Source organism: Heterocephalus glaber, unplaced genomic scaffold (assembly GCF_053883595.1).
Source record: "Heterocephalus glaber isolate CG9 unplaced genomic scaffold, H.glaber_assembly_v1.0 deba00001689, whole genome shotgun sequence".
In the NCBI taxonomy this organism is placed as follows: domain Eukaryota; kingdom Metazoa; phylum Chordata; class Mammalia; order Rodentia; family Bathyergidae; genus Heterocephalus; species Heterocephalus glaber.
In genome coordinates this window covers 5,394,994-5,407,888 of record NW_028258414.1, presented here as the reverse complement: position 1 = coordinate 5,407,888, position 12,895 = coordinate 5,394,994, and the positions used below count along the sequence as shown (strand labels likewise).

The following is a 12,895-nucleotide window of genomic DNA, read 5'->3' as shown; positions in this document are numbered from 1 at the left end:
GTAATCCACCTGTTCCCAAGTACCCTGCTTCCTGTGAAACTACCACTACTGATTAGATCTTATGGGCTCTTCTCAGTGCAGAAGTAATGGCTCACTGCCAATCATCCTCAAAGGAGTCTGACTCTCCCAGCGAGGCTGGCTTGTGCTGGCTCTATGAATGCTCTCTACCCTGAGCTCATCCCATTGCACTGTCCTCAGTGCCTGCCTTCCCCGTGAGCTGTCAGGAGGCCAGCACACCAGCTCCTTCAGAGGTGAGGTGGGAAGGGAACGGATGACAGGTGCTCCTCCTACAACCAAATGCCTGTCAGTGCGCTTGCTGAACTACTAGTTGAAGCATAAATGATTCATAGTTGTGCTAATCAATACATTCTTGCAGATGCTGCTATTAAACTTGCTCATTTTAAGTGGAAAATACAGCTTAGGACACACAGACCACTGCACCAAGTTGGTGGACAAATAAACATATTCAAATCATGGTACTTTTCCAAATTATAGTTTTACAAGGGCAAAAAGGAGGTCTTACTTAAAATAGAAGCCTAAGTATCCTTTGGCAGAACCTCCAGTTAGGCTGGGGATTTAGCTCAGTAGTTCCAGTGCTTGCCTCGAAAGCGCCAAGGTCCCGAGTTCTTCAGTTAGTAAGAGGATGGCACTACATGTCCCCAAAACAACAGATCAATGACAGTGACCTTTGATCAAATGTCCCTATATCAAGAGACATCTCAAGGCAAGGTGAAAGAGCACTAGTCTTTATAATTAACAATAATTATTCCAGGTCACAAATGTCAAATAAGAGGCAGTAAGGTCCACCTCCAGTGCAGTGACAAGACATTCCTAACACATCACCACACTTTTGGCCACTGATGCTGAAGTGGCTTCGTGGTCTCTCTCACCTGTGTCCTCTCAGCAGCTATCACCTGTCACCAGGAGGTGGCACTGAAAATGCTGCTGAATGCATTCATCAGAAAATATCCTGGATGCCTCACAGGCCGCACACTGGCATGGGAGATCCCCTTTTAAGAGCCCTTGATGCTACTTTTCCAAAAGCAGTTCATAATCAATAAGTGATGAAACAGAACTGTGCAAATAACAAATAGAAACAGCGATCAAAGTCCAGTGAACAAATGTGTCGGGAGTCTACTGGAATGTTAGAGCATGTACATAAAAGAGAAAGTACAGAACCAAAGAATCATAGAGCAAATGGCCAAATTCATAACAAAGCCCTGGAGACACTTCCCAAACAACTGGACTCTTCTGAGTACTCTTCTGAGCCTTCTCTCTATTGCCCACCCTAGCCACACTGGCCTTCACCACTTTCTCAAACACCACAAGTTCCCATCCACCTCAGGGTCTCACTGGGCAGCTCTCTCAAAGTAGAGCACTGTCATCTCTTTCCACTGATTCCCTGCCACCTACCACCAAGAGAGGGCCTGGCTAGTTCCAAATGAGGTTATAGGCTTAGACACATTTCCTCAGGGAAGATTTCGCTGATGATCCTATGACCACTTCACCCCATAAGAGACCTGAGAGTCCAGGTCCTCCTTCATGGCATCCATCCCAGGTTCCAGCAACTCTTGATCTGAATCCCCTTTTAGAAGAACCCTGGCTATGCTTGCCATGACATTCATGAGGCCAAGGCAGATGCCCATTCTGCTCCCCACTGTGCACCCCCCATCCTGGGCAAAATGCCTGGAACCCGTAGGGAATGATAATGGACCAATGGAGGCAGGAATATATGACAAGCAAACAACTTAGTTAGAAGTGAACATCCAAGAGGAACTGAGTAGCAGAACTGTGATGCAGAGGCCAATGGGAAGACAGGAAAAAGGTGTGTCTGTGTCTTAAATTTAAAACAGGCACAAGAAACATAGTGATAAGTTGGAGAATGCAGGAAAAAATGGTATCATGGAGAATGATATGAAATCTAAAATTCACAAAAGAAAAGATAAATGAATTGGGCTATAGAAAGGAAATCATCTACTGTGAAAAGCCTAACACAACCAAAGGTAAAATAGAAGAAAGCACTAGCATCAAAAAGCAGAATGCTAATCTTCCCTAATATACAAAAAACACCCCCAGAAATTGATAAGAAAAAGTCCCAACACCACAATGGAAAAATGAGCAAAGGACACAAAGAGTGAACAGAAAAGGAAATACAAAGGACTTCAACCTCACGCACATAAGGGATTTGAAGTTCCACGTTCACCAAGCACACTGGTAAATAGCAAAAGCAACACCACAATGTGGGCAAAGGTTTGGAGAAATGGGTATGTGGCTACATTATTGATTAGATAATTAAAATTGGTAAAAACTCCTTTGAGGACAACTTAGAATATCAGATTAAAGATGAACGTAGTCTCCGACTCAAGCATTTTAGGGATTTATGCCACACATGTGCTCATACATGTGTCAAAGCACAAGCATGCACATTAGCAACAGTGTCGTGTGAAGTAGCAAAAGACTAGGAAAGAACTACATGCCAGTTAAAAGACACAACAGAATTAATTCTGCTGTTAAAAAGAATGAGGTTTACCTGGATATGGTGGTGCATACCTATAATCCTAGCACTCTGGGAGGCTGAGATAGGAGGATCACAAGTTCAAGCCCAACCTGGCCAATTTAGCAACTTACTGAGACCCTGTTTCAAAATTTTAAAAAGGGCCTGGGACTGAGGTCAATACAAAGGCTTCGGATTCAATCCTCAGCACTGCAAAAAGAAAAAGATGAACGAGGCTGAGTGTACCTATGCACACAGACACCGCTTCCAGGCTAACAATTCACCACCAGCAGTGGTGTCTTCAGGAAGACCTTGGTCCTGGAAGACAGGGGCTGGAGGACGACGACTTTTCCCTGCACCCCTCTTTCTATGCTTGGAAATTTTTACCCTGTGTAAAATTTACCTTCTTTTAACGTGTATTTTTTAAAAAGAGAGAGAGGAGAGATGACCCTAAATTACTGAGTAATGAAAAGAAAGTAGGTAGCCTGAGTCAGTCAAGCTTCAAATAACCAGGGCTAGAACCGAGGTAGGGATGATAAGAAAATATGCTTTACACCAGACCTGCAGCCTGATGTACAAAGGCCACTCAGATGCAAAGACACTGGGTGACGAGCTGTCTCCAAAGCAGGAAACACCATGGGTCTATGAGAACACTGCAAGCAGGCAGGTGACACAATCAGTTGGGGGTCGAGAGGATTAAACAAAAAATGCAAATCTCAGGATTTGCTAACACAAAGGCTAGAAGCAGAGGTCATGCCCCAGAAGTCTACACTGCTGATGGTCACCTGGCCCAGGAACTGTCCTCTGGTTCTCAGCAAGCCCTGAGGAACTCTGCTCCCCCGGACACAGGACACAGCAGTCCAGAGGGCTGCTGGGCCTTGGGGACAATTTAATAAAATTGGTACAAAGAGAAGGTACAAAGCAAAGGTTCTCAGCCTCCTGCGTCAGGCCACCTCTAGGTCCCTGTGGCCAATGACAGCAACAGCCTCTGAAGGAACAGCAGAGGAAGCTCTGCCACTCACGCTTGCAATCAACCTTGCCTTGCCTGGTGGAGACATTCAGCTCCCTGACCCAGAACCGCAGTGCTCACCACATCTGCCTCTCTATCCTGGGACCCAATGCCTCTGTCGACCTAACTATCTGAAAACAGAGGGCAAGTGACACAGCTGTGGTCTGCTTTGGAAATTTTGTCAAACACATCTGCTCAAGAGCTCCCTGGCTCTCAGGATCAGCACAGGGACTTCCCTCCCCACTGCTAGTTAGGCAAGGGATTTCCTGGGGTCAACAAGGTTGACAGAAAGCAAGAAACCCTATATATAGATAGGTATTCTGGGGCTTAAGCCCAAGGACCTTAACTTAATTATGGCCGAGTGCTACTTGTAAATACGAATATTCAAACATGCTAATCGATCCCAAGAACACAGTAAAAGCTCAATAAAATACCTACTGCTATTTCTTGGCTTCTAAGGTCCCCAGACCTCAAAACACTAAGAGTAAGAACCTCTGACACTACCATCTCCTCCTCTTCCCATACCATGTCAGAATTGCACCGTGGGGACGGACCTCTAGCCCAATTCTGGAGTGGCTATGCAAGAGGCCCAGATCAAAGTGGCTCTCGGATGACAGATACATGAGCAGGCTCATGAGTGAGCTCATCTTTGTGAGACAGGCAAGACTTCTAGATATATAAGATCACCAAATAAGTAGAGATTAAGGCTTCCTCCCCATTTTTATGCAGGACGGTTAGAGTATAAAATGCACTCAGAGGTCATCCTATCCTCCCCAGCTTCGAACTATGACTTTGGAAGCTCCTGGAAATTTCTAAGTCAGTGTTACTTATTTTTCCCAATGTCACACTATGTCACTGCTATGTTCTGAATATGTTCCCCAAAATTTATGTGTCAGAAGCCAAATCCCTAGTGAAACAATGCTGGAGATGCTTAGATCATGTGGGCTCCACCACGATTGGATTAGTGTCCTCTATGCCCAGAAGGTCTGGCAGGAAGGAACAAGTCTGCTCTGAAAGCACCCAATACCACACCTCGAACTTGGGCTTCCCAGGCTCCAGAAGAGTGAGAATAAATTTCTGTTCTCTATAAATTACCCAGAGTCCGAGTATTCTGTCATAGAGGCACAAAACAGACTAAGTCATTTTCTCTTAAAATGTTAGATTACTTTCCCACAATGTTGGTTTTAATTCTTTTCCAGAGATTTCTCTGGATGAAGAATCATATACAGATATTTGCAGTGACAAAAATAAATAAATAAATAAATAAAGACAATTTTATACACAGACACTGATGGCACGTAGCTCAGTCACTGTTATACCAGGAGGAGGTCTGTCAGGATTGTGAAGCACAAGGGAGTTTGTTATTTGCATTCCAGAGCTAAAGAGCACCACGTCCTTCTTGAAGGGTGTTCATTGTCCTGCAGATGCACAAGGGTTGGGCCTGGAGATGACCCTCCGTGCTCCTGCCCTTGATGTTTTGTTTAGCACAGACGAAATCCAGGAAACATAAACACCAAAGTTGAGCAGAAGCACAGAACTATATCTGCACAAACTTCTGGCCTTCCATTTTTGGATGGCTTTCATGTATTTGGACATAGTTATTTGGGGAATAGATGCATATTTTCCCTTTGCTTTCTCAAATTTTTTTTTTTTCAAATGGGGAAAGCTAAAGAAAGCTGGACATATCTGTATGTGCTGAGCTCAAAAGATTGCTTCAGTATCTTAATCTAAACCACCAAACTCAAGCAAGCCACTCGTCAATGTTTGGTTTTAAAATTCCAGGGTCTGAGACCACATGTGGTCCTCCCAGCACAAACCCAGAGGAGCCAAGCACAGCAGCCCAGTCACATTTGCAATTACCCCACCTCGGAGGGCTCATTCTAGTGTCCTGGGGCTATGACACAGGTTTTGGTTGCCTAATTAGGTAATTATCTAGTCTTATGTTGATTATGTCATCAGTACAAGTCAAATTATGCCCACAAATATGTAGAGGACAGTGCTGGGCCTTAATTAGATGTTTATCCCTAGGACTGCGCTGTTCTGATCTCAGATTGAAAACCTAATATATCCCAATGCTTATTTGAATGTATGGTCATGAGCTGCATAATGATGCTTCAGAGATTAACAAAGGACCACATACACAACGGTGGTCCATAAGATTATGTCACCTAGTGATGACAGCATTGTCTTAGCTTGTGTGAGTAGACTATGATATTCACACATTAAAATCATCTGAGGATGCATTTCTGTTGTTTAGGGACATATGACTGTGAATACTCCTATGTGCGCACTAATAAAATGCATTTCCCTTCTCCAAGAGGGACAGCAGTACACACACTCCCACCTGATCAACCTCAGAGATGCCTTAGACAGCACAGTCATCTGGCTGAAGTTTTTAGAAGCGCTGTCTTCCTGCCTGCTGCTTCCCTCCAGCCTCACCGAAGGCCTGGGGCTCAACAGTCAGCCTTCACTCATTATTTCTCAATGAGAATCCAGAGCAAGAATCCAGAGCATTTTTCTTCTTGTTCCCTTTCCTGCTCTATAACCCTTCCAACTTCCTCTAGGAAGCCTGACCTCCAGACAAAACTGATCTCTCCAACAACTAACTCGGCATCGCTCAGCATCACCTTCCCAAGCAGTTTATCCAGAATTACTCATGCTCCTACAGCACCTTGAAATTGTTCCCTCTAATGAGCTCACTGCTGGACTGGGCCACATTTCATAGTTTTCTCATGAGCCACACCAGCTTTCAGTACAACGAAAGGCACCAGCAAATGCACAGCAAGAATTTTATTGGCCATGTGACTGAGTCCAAAGCAGTAAAGATGAGATCTGTCCAGGACACATTTGAATTCCTGCAGAATGGAAGCTACAGAGCCAATCATTAACTGAAACAAGGTTTACCTTCCCCTAACACAAAGTGCTACCCGCTAAGAAATCCAAATTAAGTGTAATTTAGAGAACAAACATTTAGGAAAGAAAATAAAAGCCCAAGTTCTTTTTTGGACCGGGGATCGAACTTGGGACCTTGCGCTTGCAAGGCAGGCAGTGGCACCACTGAGCTAAATCCTCTGCCCAAAGCCCAAGTTCTAATTGGTGCCACCATTCCTCTCAGCAGGAAAAGGTTGGACAGGAAATGGCAGTTGCAGAATTGTTCTTGATAGCGACTTTGACTATGTTGTAAATTGAACCATGAATGACCCAATAAAACAGATACACCATTTCCAAACACACAAATTGGCTTTCCACTTAAAAGACAAAATTGTTGTTTAACTTTCCAAACAATAGTATGTGCCCAAAATCAATTAAACTGTGACGTAACTGTCTCCCTTTGAAGCATCAATTATAAATCACAGCTTACAACAGAAGTCCAATAAAAGTGTTCAGAATATGTAAACATAACCATGAAAATCTAAGTTTTCCTCTTTTAACTTGTGCACTTCTATGTACATATTCCAAAACACTCCAATGAGGACTCCGCTCAAATAGCTTTTTACAATATCATTAAGTCAGAATTATCATGAGTTCAAAACCCTTTTTCTTATCCATTGGAGTCATTCCCCGGAAAGCTCTACATTTGTATCATTTACATGTAACCCTAGCCAGCGACTGTGGATCACTCACACATAGGCTGAAGGGACATGAAACTTCTCAGCAAATACCAGAATTAACAGCCTGAACCATCCTTGCTGAGGAAAGGAAGCGAGGTGCACATTCTCTAGCATTTGCTTTTATGTTTGCTTCTATAGTTTCTGCTATGTCTCGGCAAACTCCCAAATTTCTTTCTCTAGTTTCTCTGAAAGTCACTAACCAGAGCAAGGCTGCCCAATAAACTATGCCAACAACTTAGGAGAAAAGTTAAGTGCAGACAGAGAAGACAGCTATGTGTGTGAGGCCGGGGACATGGTCAGTGAAGCCCCACTGGACAGAAACCATATCACACAGTGGGCTAAACACATCTGCGTCTCATAAACTGTTAAGACTTTGGATTTTCAAAGCACCTACGGTAAGGAAGGATCCAGTAGTTCACAAAGTGGTCAGTTGGTTCATCCTCCTGGCTTCCCAGTACAGGCAGCTCAGAGATGCTGGGAGGAGCCATCACACCCGCTCTTCACTCCAGGCATCTCCCTTCTCCCTGAAACAGCACCATCACAAGATCACTGTGTCCCCAGAATTAGAGCTTAGGATGTATCCTGACCCCACGCCAGAGCAACAAGGGCAGGCATGCTGTCCCAGGGCTGGTGTGCAGATGCGAGCCGGGCTGGCTGGATCAGTGTCCCCTGGTAAGCTTCTAAACATGGGGTCCAGACATGTCCCTCAGGCTCCAATTCCATGTATTTGTGTAAGATTCAGAAATGTGCATTTTCAAAGCTCTCTCTAGGGATTCCAGAAGATCAGCCTGGCTCAGGAATCAATGCACACTAATTCATATTACTAATAACTCACAGGACAGACACAGTCTAACCTTACCATCGGGAAACAAGAGTGGAGCTCTCAATTCCCACACTTTCAAATTAACACAGGACATAACACCTGGCACATCTGTCGACCCACCTTTCCCAGAGGTACCTGACAGCTCCCACATGCCATCTCTTCAGAGAAAGGACAAATAACTTTGGGGGCGGGGGAAGCTTTCTTTCCTCTGAAAAGCAATTCCTACATCCAGTTGTGGTCAAGAATGTAAGAGATTTGCTAGGCAAGGGATGCATGCCTATAATCCCAACTCTCGGGAAGTCGAGGCAGGGGAATCACTGTGAGTTCAAGGCCAACCTAGGTACACAGTGAGTTCAAGAGCATCCTAAACTACATAGTGAGACCCTGTCCAAAAAAATGTAAGTGATTCACCTGTGAGTATAGAAGCAAAACTTAGCCAACCTACTCCAGACAAGGGTGAAATTGGTCTTAAAATGGTCAGATGGTCAAGGAAGGTCTGCTTCGCAAGCTTCTACCCTGAACCAAGTTTACAGTCTGCTCCTACTGTTGTTCTTAAAATAAAGTCTAGAGACACAAACATTACGTCTGTACTAAACACAGACCACGAACAAGTACAAAAGGAAATGTCTAAGCATCCGTAAAGAGAAACAAACAAAACATGGCTCTGCTTGTAAACCTTCCCTGCTTACGTCAACCCGACTCAACCTGCAGGTCGTCTCCGGAGTTAAAGCCACCATGAGCAGATGTAATACCCTCCCTCCAACCTTCTTCCACATTGGTTTGCCACTTAATTTCTGAAAGGCCTTATAAAAACTGCAAATCTACCCAGGACAGGTGCAGGTATGTATTATTAAAACTTGTCTTCCAACATATAAATGTATTCTCCCATGCTTTCTTAGGAACAGATTATGAAAATGAGCCTGAGGAGCCTCGAGACCATCAGAACAGTACTTGGTGTGGGGTGTGTGTGTGGGGGGGGGGGTGATAAATGTCCAAAACCAAGGGCTGAGGGTCTTTCCCACTTACAGGCCTCAGGACCCAACCTTGTAAGAAGCAGGCGCACACTGCAGTGAGGAAATGAGGTGGGTGTCTCACAAATACCATGTGTCATTTTGCAGATTCACTGATGGCTTCCATGGATCTGGCACTGTCTGACTCTGGGAACAATCCTCTCTTGCCTAGAGAGCTCCTAGGCAAAAAGCCAGGCAATTACAAGTCTTGTATCACTTATCCAAAATGCTTAGGACCAGTAATGTTTGAGATTTTTGGATTTCAGGACTTTCTTCACACGTCCATAATGATGTATCTTGGGGATGGGGTCAAAATCTAAACACCATTCATATGCCATGGACATTATACATACAGCCTGAAGGTAATTTTATACAATATTTGTGACACACCTGTGTTTTGACTGTGGCCCATCATGTGAGGTCAGGGGTGGAATTTTCCACTGGTGCCTCATGTCAGCTTTCACAAAGTTCGGGGTTTTGCATTTGGATTAAGGATAACCAACCAGTATTCCAGTGTTTAAAGGGCAACACCAAGGTGACCCATGGAATAGGGCAGTAACGGCGAACCTATGAGACACATGCCACAGCTAGCTGTTATCATCAAAAGCTCTAAAAGCTTTGCCATCACTGGAATACAGCATCAGGGCCTCCCAAGGAAGAGGCCCAGAGCCAAGATCACTAGTCAGCTGGCAGAATTGTGTGGCCAGGGCAGACAGCCAGGAGGTAGATAGGGGCAGGGCCTCGAAAAGAAAGGGAGCAATGCAGGGAATGGTGCCCAGATATGCTGGCTGCACAGCCTCCTCCAAGGGCAGCCTGGAGGATGGAGAATGTAGGGAGGAGGAGGGGGCAGGGCCCAAGGAACACTGAGGGCAGGTTTCTGCTGAGAAAGGCTGTGAAGGTCTCAGACAGACTTGTAATCTGGTTGCATTTACAAGAGAAAGCAGGTAGGAGGTGGACTTGGAGGAGAACCAGGCTTGCTTGTGAGAGCAGCAGGAAAGCAGACCTTTACCTCAGTCAGCAGAGGCAACAAAGGCACCTGCAGCCTCACCTGCACGTTGAGGCCAGAGGGACACTGCGGCAGACACAGCCTGCCTTAATGCTGAGGATCCCAGCTGCTGTATCTCTCCAGGAAACCAGAGGTGGCCTCCTTGACACTCTGGAGCAAATTTGGGTGGGCTGGGTGTATTCACTACTCTACCCCTCCGGTGAGGTCCAATTCTGTCCTATAAAAATCTCCACAGCCTCTGTAATGCTGAGAAGGCTTTGTCTGTGACTGGACCCCACTGAAGTAAGCACCGCCACCTGAGACAGCAAGGTGAGGTCAGAAGTTGCGGCGGGGGCGGTAGGCTTGTCAGGCTGCCTGATGAAAGCACACGACAGGCAGCTCAGAGGCTCTGGGTGGCTCAACACACTTTCTGGCCATGGTGCTCAGCCCCAGAGGTCCTCAGCCCTGGCTACATGTTAGAATCACCTGGGCAGGGCTTATGAGCACCTGGGATGCACAGTGTGGAGGATCAGATGAAACTGGTCTCAGGAGGGGCCAGGCAGGGGCAAGGTTTTAGGCTCCCAGGTAGCCTAATGAGCCCTCACAATGTCACTCTTTGGCTAGTCCCAGGAGGAAGCAAGGGTAGCCAGCTAGAGGAGCATGATGAGTAACCTTGAGGAGCCCAAGGCAGTGGGGTGCTGGTCCAAGTGGCTCCTCCCACTTGCCACTGCCAGCACAGTGCATCCCTCCTACCTCTCTGCAGAAGCCTGGCCCCAGGCACTACCATCTTTAGCCTTAAGGCAAAGAGTCAAAGAGTGAGCAGTTACTCTGTGCCACACCCTGCACCACCTACCTGGCAAGCATCATCTCATCTCACTCAATCCCATCACAATCCGCCAAGGTAGTTACTAACATTATCCCCATTTCCAGAGGGGGAAACAGTTAAGAACTTGTCCAGCATCTCAGCAAGTCTGTGTCAGAACCAGCACTCAAATCCAGGTGCCAGGGCTCTAATCCTGTGCTTCTAACCATGCCACAACTCAGGTGACAGCTAGTTACACTTGACATCAAGGTCAGCCTTCACAGAGAGGCACAGGGACCAAAGGACAGCACAGGGTCAATTAAGGCCCTAAATGTAATGACTTGAAACCCACTTCCCAGTTAGGAAAAAAAAAAAAAGTGCAGCTGGCTGCCAGTGCTCGTTTAATTTTCAGCAATCAACAATTCCCATATTTTCTAAATGGAAATACCACTGCCCAAAACAGAGTACTATAAATATAATGATGTCTCTTGTTTCCAAAGGCTACAGATATACTAGAGTGATGTGAAAATGATCATGAAACTGAGATTGTTCCTGGCAAACTTGGGAGGAAAGCTTAGGACTGTGATTCACAATATGGCCTGGAGTAAACACTGCAGCACAAATGCCGCTGGATAGTATTCTCTGGACAAACAGGAAATGCACTAAAAAGCAGTTCGGTAAGTTTAAACAGAGAACCCTGATTTTCACTGACTGCTCACATGAAAAAGACCTGCAGCTTCAAGTGACTGGCCCCTCATTCTCACATTTGCAGGGCACCTATCATACATAGTTCACACACAGGACGAGATGCTGGCAACACAGAGATCCTGGTCAGTGGCTTAAGACCTCATAGGATCCTGGGCTGCATCCTCCTCCTCCTCCTGGGAGAAGTCGACCCTGCTGGCCTGCAGTGTGCAGGCTCATGGGCGCCTCCCAGGACCCTGAGTGCCCAGCTCCTGACCATCGAGATCTGTATGTTCAGGTGATGAGTCCAGGCACCGCCAGCTTTCAGGTTTCCATGGGTGTTTTTTTCAGCCAAGAGGACCAATGGCTGACCAGCCATTCAGAACCAAAAACCAGTGATGAAGCCAAGAAGATGAGAAATCTGAAACCGCACACATTGAAGGAAGCAAGCTAGGCAGGGAAGAAGCAGATTAACTCTACACACACATACACACATGCACGCACACGGGTGTGTGTTACAAGAGACTGAAACCAAGGCCTTTGTACTGAGCTACATCCCTAGCCCTTTTATTATTTTTTTATTTTGAGACAGGCCCTTTCTAAGTGACTTTGTTGCTCAGGCTGGGCTCAAACTTGTGCTCCTCCTGCTCAGCTTCCTGGAGTGCTGGGATTACAGACATTGCACAACCATGCCTGGCCAAATGAATTGGTTTTAATTTGTAGAAGCAAAGTGAGCCAGACTAGAAGCCCAAGAACTAGACGACATCCCTCAGATATACAATTAAGCCCAGGAACTGCCCTGAGGGGAAAGGAGGTGACTTTATCAAGGAGCATCCCAATAGTTGACACTATCTTCCCAGCACCATCTACCTTGAGCTCCAAAAGCTGGTTATAATCCAGGGATCCGCGGTATGAGTGAGTGCTGGGTGCCACCACTCCTGGCCATAAAGCTGTAGGTGTGGGGGGAGAGAAATGGCAACTTGGGGAAACAAGGAGGGGAGCAGGGTCCCTATGGATGGGGTCACAGAACTTTAGCCCAAATCCTCATTTTTCAGCTGAGGCTCCTGTGGGCAGAAAGAAGAGATAACTGTGTCAGGTCAACACTCATATCAGAGGAAGAGCCCTGGTCTCCTGGGAGCTGCGTGAGCTCCAGCAAGCCCTAAATTTTCAGGATACCGAGGCTGCCGTGACCAGGGCAATAACCTTCTCTCTCAGCAACCTGAGCAACATTCCTTTGACATGGAACATCAGGGAATGTGATGCTCTGTCTCTCTCTTTCCAGGGAGATGCCCTAAATTCAGCTCTGACCTGACTCCAAACTGCAAATTTCTAGTCCTAAACATATGAAAAATTTAGCAATTCAGTCTTGAAAACATGAAAATAATGGGTTATATCCACTTCTCCATGTGAGAAAGCAAGATTTCTTTCCCTTTTTGCAATAATTGCAGTTATTTGCCTGTGATGCACATTAAATCGG

General features: G+C 45.8%; 1 protein-coding gene across 7 annotated transcripts in view; it reads right to left on the bottom strand.

Moving 5' to 3' along the window:
• The window catches only part of Tln2 (talin 2), a 404,430-nt gene that overhangs the window by 372,018 nt on the left and 19,517 nt on the right, over positions 1-12,895 (bottom strand). For 2 of the 7 annotated variants that reach the window (XM_087199034.1, XM_087199037.1), the window contains exon 3: positions 7,509-7,638. The exons of the other annotated variants lie outside the window; for them this stretch is intronic. The gene's annotated coding sequence lies outside the window, so the exon portion shown is untranslated. The remainder of the gene's footprint in view (positions 1-7,508; positions 7,639-12,895) is intronic. 7 annotated transcript variants of the gene reach the window in all.